This window comes from Semicossyphus pulcher, unplaced genomic scaffold, assembly GCF_022749685.1.
Source record: "Semicossyphus pulcher isolate SPU_LCO1_2020_fin unplaced genomic scaffold, fSemPul1.0.p SCAF_12, whole genome shotgun sequence".
NCBI classification, from domain to species: Eukaryota; Metazoa; Chordata; class Actinopteri; order Labriformes; family Labridae; genus Semicossyphus; species Semicossyphus pulcher.
The window spans coordinates 8,786,959-8,796,922 of NW_027211626.1; positions in this window are offsets into that span (position 1 = coordinate 8,786,959).

Sequence of the window (9,964 nt, forward strand, 5' to 3'; positions counted from 1 at the left end):
TAGTAATGGTTATTGTCCTCTAGTGTGACACTTCCTTTCTAAGTGTTTTTGTTAATCTGGTAGACTCCTCCAATTAAACATTTGACCTCTGACCTCCTGGAAAAGGACTGCAATCCAGTTGGAACAGCTATAATCGATAGTTTTACATCGACAATGTATGAAGGGTGTATGTGAAAGATGTTGCAGGCTACAGGACCAATCAGCCTTACAACGATCTTTCAGCTCTGTTTTCATTTTAGGTTTTGTTTACTCTCACTGCCATGAACAGTCATCACTGACAAAACACCGTACCCTAGCTCCTAGTTGTTGAACCCCATGTGAGGCATTAGGCAGCTAAAGTGCCAGAAATTCCCCTCAGGAGTTGTTGAAGCATAAAACGGAGACAAAAGGAGAGTTTTATTTTTCAGGTGGACACAACTAAGACTCCAAATAAGTTACTCTGTTGTGTTGGATGTTCAAAAGGGCAACTGTGAGCTCACATTCGCTATATCAATTGAAAAAGTGATATGTCAATGTTGTGTTTAGGGCTTGTTTCTACTGCCCACTAGTGGTCAAAAATATGAATAAAGGTTAAACTGTCAACATTTTAAACTGCAGGCTTGACAGGTTATTGTAAGAAAAATTCTTATGTCACCTCAACTATAGGGACTATCACCGCAGAGTTAGAAGTATCTTCAATTGTATCTACTGAGCTGGAAGATGTCCGTGCACTTCCCTAATATCTGACAGTCAAACGTACCAGGGGCAAGCTAGATTTTGTACGTAACATAGTCAGTACACACCGCTGTCTAACACCCAGTGAAATACCTTTAAAGATCCTGAAATCCAAGCGTAGATGAGAGCCGATTCGTCAGCACTCTCGGGCTAGCAAGTCCTAGCATTAGCAAGTCCTACTTGATAGCAAATAGGCTATTGGAGTGTGCAGTTCATGGACGTACACTACACCAAGGAACTTTATTTTACTCTCTACCAAAACCACAACCAAATATTGTTATATTGTTGCAGATGTTGTGTTTTACAACCAATAACTCTATACCTGCCAAGCTAACAAGCTATCACTCCACGCTATCAAACTCCACTTGCAATTCTGATATTTCTGCTAGTAGCCAATTTTAGTGCACAAAAGACTTCTTATTTGAGTCGGGTGCTCACCGAATCTCAAGCATGTATGGCTGAATCCCTTCATGTGTCCCACAAAGCTAGCATGCTCATACTGCTCACCCTTAGCCACAATTAGCCGTCATGGGTATGGCGCACAAGACTTGATCCAGGTAGAAGAAGAGAATATGGTTGCTTACAGCCCCTGTTCAGACTTGTTTTTAATTCATGAGGGTGCATTTAACTAAATATTAACAGTAGTACTTTTAAATGGTTTGAAATGTGCTTGGAGAGGAGCTGTAAGATTTCTCATTGCTAGCTTGTGCTGTTAGCTTTTTAGAAAATGTCAAACCCATAACTGCTTATTAATGATACTCTTCCACAACATGCTCTTACTAATGGCTTTTAGCTGATCATGGAAGATTTGATAAATATTTATACACATAGTAAAACCAATGTTTACCAAATAAACCCCATAGATGTCAAACAGATGTGTATTTTAAACCCGCTAAGGGACCCTCGGAAAAAGCCGTACTCTGCTGATATACAAGCTGTGGTCTAAAGAAGGCCCCCATCACAGCACCACTTTGTGTGTCAGCATTTGATGCAATACTCCACACATGAGAGCCTATGTATGTGCACTTGTCTGAGAGGCCCATTTGGAGAGCGGCAGGTCAATACACATTCATAGAGAGTGCATTTCCCTGAATGCTTCAACAGTCCGTAAAGCCTCAGTGCCACTTTCCACCATATTCTGCTTACCGCATTAATCCATCGTACAAAAGCGTCATTCTGCGCTTGGAGAGAGGACACTCGCACTCGCACACACATACACAGAGACACAGCGGAGGCCCACCGTAGACACACATTTTCACAGCTTCAATGGCAGAAAATCCATACCCCTTTCTGGGAGGAGGAATTCCATTAGATAATAGATATGGAATCCATCTCGATTCCCCACCTTATCTTCTCCCAGGGTGAGGGATCAATACTGGGGCTTCAGCTCAACTGCCAACAATAACAGGAAATTGATGGGACAGCGTAAGCAGCGCGGAGGGCCTGTAATGGCACTTTCTTGGCCAGCTCTGTGATGCAAATCAGAGGGGGAGTTAATTGGTGAAAGGCTGCTTTTAGTAATGAAGAGGAATAGGAGCTGATGTTTGGAGTTCATGAGCTGACACAGATTAGGTCGTTGATTGTTACGAAGTGTGGAGTATGTAGAAAAATGCGATAAAAGGGGGATGTTTTACAGAAGAAACAAAAGACTGTCAGAGAAGCACAGATATCCGGTTATCTGAACAAACGGGCGTGCACGCAGTAATGGCCTCTAATTTTCCACAGAGCAGTGGAGGTTTCCTGTCAGAGTTGCCAGGTGCTGTGTTTACAGACACCGCTGCCTGGCAACGCATTCCAAACAGGGCGAGGATATGAGGACAAGGGAGCAGCGGTGAGGTGAGTGTGGGGTCAGGTGCTACATGCGGCTGTATGGATCCTGCCGTGCTGATAGCGCTCACCGGAGGGACCTGGGCGGTTCCTTTATTCTTACACAAGGATGAGTCATGTCGTGTTTGTGTTACAGTGGGTCCCGTCTGTGGCAACATGTGGGTGGGTGGTGGTTAGGAGGTTTACAGCTTGCCGGTCATCGAGGTCCAGAGTCCGTTCTGGCTGAGATGTTTGCACAGCTAAAACACCACTTCTTGCGTCACATCGCGGAGGGGTGTCAGCAGCAGAAGTGGAGCATGGAGGGCATAAGTGACCGCTGTGAAACGGCAGAAATTTCCATGACTGTCCTTCTGCTTCCAGCCATTGGACCACATGGGGTCTTGGTGCCATCTCGCTCACGCAATTTTTCTTTCTGCACTGGGATTAAAATCTGTCATCAAAGCATCTCCACCCTTCAGCCTCAAAGACGCCAGAAACTCAATCACTTATAGTAACTGTGAGTGAGACAGTGTTGAGCAGCATCTGGAGGAGATTGTCATGGATGTGCCTGGTCTCATCCCGTAACTAATCCTGCTCTGTGATCTCTGCACACAACAGATATAACCCCAAACCCTCCTACCCCCTACCACTGCCCAGATTGAACCAGCAGGTGGAGCTGTCCTCTGTTGTATCGCCATGTTTAAATATTTTACCCATAAAAGCCTCCCTCCAAAAAGGACACACTTAACTGTGCTCCCAATGTGAAGATTTAAGTGTAAATGCTCACAGATTGCAGCTCTCGGTGATTCAGTGCTGCTTAAAAATCAGCAAAGATGAAGTAGATGAAAAGATGAGCCCATTTTAGATAATCAAGATACTCGTGATTACAAGTTGTGAGCAACACGCTTCTCCCTCTGATCTCTGTGCATGTCTACCAGAGCGTTATCTGCAGAAATGGAGTCAGATCTTCACGGACAAATCCCTGTAATGTCATCCGCAGCGCCCAGGGGAGACCACCCTCACAGGGAGCAGGGTGGTGGGGAGCTAATTTCAACCCACACAATAGATTCATCTCTAACACTGCCTTGTTAGAAGACACAGTTTCTTCTTTTAAAAAGACTCTGTGTGCGTGTGTGTGTGTGTGTGTGTGTGTGGGTATTAAATGGAGAAATGTGCTGTCTGAGCATCACCACTCTGGGGAATTAAGGTCATGTTTTCATGCCTCTTGAATGCTAATAACTGAAGATTGAAGCTTTCCTTTTCATGGACACATAACGGTCTAATCAGGGGTCAGAGATGCAGCAGAGAGAAGACAGAATGTTCTTACAGATAAAATCATGCAGCAAAAACTCGTCAGGAGAAAAAGATCTTAGGTTTTGATTGAGTATCGAGTCTCTGTGGCGGAGCCTTTCCTGTGCCTCGCTCTCCTCCCCGCGCAATGATGTCATCTGTGGGAAGGTATTTCTCTCAGACACAACCTGTCTGCTTCTGTCAGGGGCCGCAGTAACTCGAGCCGCCTTGAAAGTCTGGGAGTGAGCACCGGTCACTTGCAGACAAGGGCGTTATTTATTTTTTCTGGAGGAGATTCAATACCTCCTCCTGCTGCTCCTCGGCTCCGAGCCCCGTCCTGAACTCTGAGGCACAAAACACTTGCCCTCTCCAGAGACGCACGAAAGGCTGTGGCGCTCGGTCACAGGGCCTTGTTGTAGTTTGTATTGCATGATAGCATGATTTGTCATTGTAAATGTATATAATCACAGAGATTTGGGATAGCTAAGGCTCTTAAGCAGGCTACAGGCTGTGGGGCTGGTGTTGGGATGCTAAGCAGTCTGTCCCCTTCTAGTGTTAGTTTAGCGAATGCAGTCTTCTATTCTTCTAGTCCCCTTAATTTCCAAGTCTATTAAAGTCACAAATGCTCTCAAATTCATATATGTAATCATGCAAAGTTTTGTCCAACATAATTATAATGTTTTAAGGACGATGTGTATAGGCCTTTGTAGTTCAGTTCACATGCATATTTCATTGATTTATTCATTATAGACCAGATTCTAAACTACAAAATAAAAGCTAATTCTTAAATAAAAGATGTGTTACATGCACCATAATAATTTAAGTCTAAATACACAAATGTAAATGTATATATTTACGAGTATATTTATTGGAATCAGAGGGGCTTTTATTGTGAAAAACAGGAAATAACTTTCAGAGTTTCAGGAGTATTTTAAAGTGGTAATCTCGACGATCTCAGTTTTGTTCTTTTGGTGGCACCTCATGGCGATAAACAATAAACTTCCCAGATATTCAGACAGTGTTGCATGTGAGACGTCCACGGTTGGCTCCGGTTGAAACTCATGATTTTCCTCGCTGACGGTCGCTTTCCTTTTCAGACTGTTTGCCTTCATCTGAGCGTCGAGTTTGTTTCTTTTTCTTTGGAGTTTCACTTATTTTTGAAGTTGTATCTGTAGTCATCCATCTTTTCTTTGTTTGTTCAGCCATAGTAGATTACTGTTTACTCGCAACACTTGCAGAGAGCGGAAAAGCAGCCGCTTAGCTCCGCCTACCCTCTCTGGCAGACCAACCACTGCTGGCTGATGGAAAACGCGTCACTAACTGGGCGCCCCTTGTGATATTTTTCCACGAATGTCGCCACAGACACCCAGTCTGTAATACTGCTAAAAGGGCTAAAAAGGCTTTCACCATTGTGTTACCTCATTCGGCGATAGATAGTGACCTCGAGATTATATCTTTAATCCAAAAACACATCATCTTCTTTTAACTAAGGAATCAAGTTAGCACACAAACAGCAACTAAGTGTTGGCTATAACCATCTCTTTATCAGAACAGGCATTGTTTCCTTGTACACTGGAAACATTGTGTGCAGGTACATAAAACACATAAAGCAGTTTCCTTGACACCAGCTGCTGCACTCAAATGGGAATTTCAGACAGCTTTCCGTGCAGCTACAAACAACCCCGGTGTGTTTGGCCATTCAGCTTTTTTTTATATCATGAACTCACTTCAGGGTCAAATGGATCTCAAGAATCTGTGTTTAAGGATGAGTCACTGTGACGTTTGGGAAGCACTGGGACCACTGAAAAACCAGGGCAGCATGAGTAAGCACGGAACAAATGAAAGTGCATTAGAACATGCTGCATGTCAGAAAGTGTATATATCTTTAAAGTGAACTGTTTAAACTTTGAAGGGGTTGTGATACCAATCGACCCACAATGGAAAAAAACACTTAAAATGATCAATCAGGCAGGAGATTTATGATTGTATTTACTGCGTCTTTATATGAATGAGAGACGGAAAAAGAAGAATGAATATGAATTAGTCACACATCAGCAGAAAAGGCACCACAAGACACAACATTTAACATGCAACTCTGCAACAAATCTTTGCTTGAAAACATGCCCATGCCTAAGCATTCTGAGTTGGAGTGCAGCAATCGATTGGCTTAAAAGGTTATGCGAATCAATACAAAGTTGTTTTGGGCACCAGCGCTATTATATTAATGTCATCCTGAGAAATAGGCTCTGTAGCGTAGGTGGCTTGTCTGCCAGCCTGTTTTCCTCTTTAACTCCAGTCACAAGATGCTTGTTACAATGCAAAGATGGCTATTGAAAGCTGTCTTAAACGGCACGTTTTTTAAAGGGTGTTTTGAATGGGAAGTTGTTTTAGAAGTTGCAAGTCAAATGATGAATGTTGACTCTATTTAAAATTATACACAAGCCCTGCACCAGACTTGTAGCTAACCTATGTATTTATGGAAGTGAATAGGCTGAATTAATAATGTTCAAAGTCCTCCTGAGAGCTGCTCCGAGACTAGTGAGGTAGCTAGCTGTGCAGTCAAGGATGACACAGAGGTTGAAGTGGTCACACATTCACTCCGCTCTTTTCCGATCCCTCTGGCACATGTTCTTCCCAAGGTCAAACACTGCATTGCATAATAACAACAACAAAAAAAAAGGCCCTAACACATACGCATGCATGCAAACCGTGCAACAATGAGGGGAAGAAGGACTAAAAATAGCACTATCACTGCAGCCATCACCCCGAGCATCGGACCACCACTCCTCCCTTCACATCTCATAACTGATGCTTCAGATGCAGCCAAGAAGAGTTCCTGAACTGAACATTGACCTCAAGTTACACAAGCTTAAGTGCGCATGAACAGGCATGCAGGAATGTGTGCTTAAGTGCTTCATACATGTTCCTTATTCCTAACAATGACATGGAAACAACCTATAACACTCATGTGTTAAAGCGCAGAATACTTTCACCCACCTTCCTCTTGCCTTTTCCTCTCCTTTATCCCCCCCCCTTTCTTGTTTCATCCCCCTCTTCTCCACCTCCTTCCCATGGCCTCAGGGAGCTGTTAGCTATCTGGATGCTGGAGCTCTATTGTGAGCACTCATTGATTGCCTCTGTGCTCCCCACAGCCAGTCGGGGCCAGTCAGCATGGGGCCCCGGCTGTCTGCCTTATCTGCCGCTGCTCAGTCGACATACACGGCAGGAAAAAAAAGCAGGAGAGAAACGGAGGGAACGATTGAAAGGGAGAGAGAGAGGGAGAGAATTTATAAAAGGCTGTCCAAGCTTCCAGAAGGCAGCGGTTGTATCATCTGTTTTCTGTCCCTCTCTCAGCTCCTTGTTCTCCTCACAGCCAGAGACAATCAATGGTGTACTCAAGCAGACATCACTGGTCTTGTTTTAAAATAGTGCTCTTCAGCCTTTTCTCTGCAGGAGACGATCCATTTACTGCCCCGCATTTTCTCCACTTGTCCTGAATGTTAACCCGTTTTCCCCTCGTCTTACTTCAACCACTTTGTCAATCAGTTACATCACATTCGCGCACAAGAACACAACATGGGCGCAACCCACATTTAACCATGCGGAACAGACTATTGACCTTGTGTTCATGCCATCAACTCAAGGTCAGCGCTGGAATGATTTGCTGATTAAGCGATCAGTTAGTCAAAAGAAAAAACACGCAATATAAAGATTAAACCTTGAAAGAACTGTGATAAGTGTTAGTTTCTTTATGTGAAATTTCTTAAACTTAAAGAATTATTTAATTATTATAACTGCAAAAATAAAGTCTTGTTGCAGCCTCACTCAAGGCTGAAGGTTTCCAACTGTATAATCTCACACATCACTGCTTTAGTCATAATTAAAGACGTTGGATACAGGAGTCTCACCAGCCATTAAGCCGTAATAGATTGTAAGGATGTTTTGGTGTAACTTCATAAAATGTATCTTCTTTCTTTAGTTAATGGAAAATGGATGCACATAGCGCTTTTCTAGTCTTCTGACCACTCATAGCGCTGTTACACTACATGGACAAAGAACACAACACAACGTCATTACTTGAGTCAAAGTATAGATACTCCTGGTCAAATATTACTCCAATGGACGTGATGAAGTTAGCGTATGGTAAACGGAGCGAACATTTAAAACGATACGAATCATTCTTCACTTTTAAAAATCCTCAAACATGGGCTGAAGATATGGCCGTGGGTGCTCAGGCGGAGCATCATCATCATCATTCTCTGCAGTAGCCATCATTACCACCACTAAATGAGCTGCCTGATCTGAGTGACGTTTGCTCTGCGTTCGCTCTACGTTCCACCATGGAGATGCGCGACGAACAGGTACGGCAACACCACTTAGACAAACCAGTTCTCTATTTGTGTTGTATTTTTGGAGCTACCTGGCATTATAATTTCTTATCTTATCTTATCTTTTCCTTGCTCTCAGTGTACAAAAAAATATACACAAGCTTGAAACAGGAAACTAGCTCGACGCAGGCAACATAACCTTAACATTAAGAACTTTAAACTGCTGATTACGTTTGACTTATATTTACAGGTCTACATATATAAGCATACAACAAGAGTATTAATATATATAGAGAGATTTTAGATGTACAGTATATGGAACAACAACAGAAACCAATAACAATAAGACAATAGTGCAGTGGTGATGAGTGCAAAAGATGCTGAAATAAATTGATAACATGGATTGTGTGTGTGCATGATACAGTATGTATGGTAATATATGTAATATAGTGTGCAAAGATTGTGTTTGATGCAGTTATGTCATCAATCTAGCATAGTTATTACTCTGTTTTCTACAGTTACCATGTGGCAATCATGTGGTTAGCCTAATAACCCTTGTTTGACCCTTTAATAAAATAAAGCAACAGTGCTGTAACTTTGTTAAAACCTGCGTCACTGATCAGGGTCAGAAAAAAACATTTACACCAGTGTAAAAAGTTTCTTGGTCCTTGCTTCAGTGTGAAAGACGTATCAGTCATTCAGTCAGTCACTCCGCACTCTGTACTGATGATACAACTTGTTTATTAGTATTTCAGTGTTGAGTTTTCGACAGCGGGGTGGCACTGTAAACAACCATCACACCTCTCTGTGAACGGGAGAGCTGATGTCAGCACAACTGAAAGTCTCCCTCCATCATGTAGCTACATGAGGCCGCGGCAGCATCCATCACTCCCCCTGCTGCAGCTACAGAGAGGAGCCGTGTCGCCAGCACAAAGCCCTACAGCAAGGAGGCCGAGAGAGACGTACATCATTGTGAGCCTCAACACGAGTCAAAAGGCGAGTCTGGCCTTGGTCGTCACCCATGTTCTGAGGCCTGAACAGTTTTTCATATGTTGATTTAACACACTCCAACACAATGCAATATGTATTAACCTTGTCGAAGCATGCTTCATTGAGAGAGCTCTTTGTTCTACTTGGATGCATTCATTGAGTCCTTTGAAATGCCGCGCGTATGAAATTATACACAGAGTCAAGTCTAGCTGGAGTCACCCCACCTATAATCCATCCATCTTGTTGGCAGCCATCTGGCCATATTATTTTGTGGCTGAGGCGCACGCGTTGATATGAAAGCCAGGACTTCTGACAACAAGCCATTGTTTGATCTGCAGAGTGACCCGACCGGCTGCAGGCCCCCCTGACACCCGTAACAGGCCTTGTCGCCCTTAGTTGGTTCTAAACAAAAACTTGATGGATGATCCAGAACATGCAATATTATTATAAAACTGCAACCTAAGTGGTAAAAGCCAACAAAAGATCTGGCTCCAATCTGGCTCGAAAACTTTACTTGTCTCTAATTAAAACGTAGAAAAAGGCCAAACGTTTCTGACAATAAGAAGCGATTTACCATATTCACAAGGCAGCCATTTTCCTTGAGTGTCAAGCTCAGCTTGAGAAGCTCAGATGATTTTTCAATGTCCTACTGAGTTTGCAAATTGTACAAATGTAGTGAATTATTCATTAAATATTCGTTGCTAACCAATTTCAGTGTTTCGAGATTGTTTAGCAGCTGAAAAAACAATCAATGTGAAAATTTGATGGGATAGGACGGCATATTTCAAGTTAAAACACTTAATTTGGAAACTCATTAGCTACAAATAGGCTTCCTA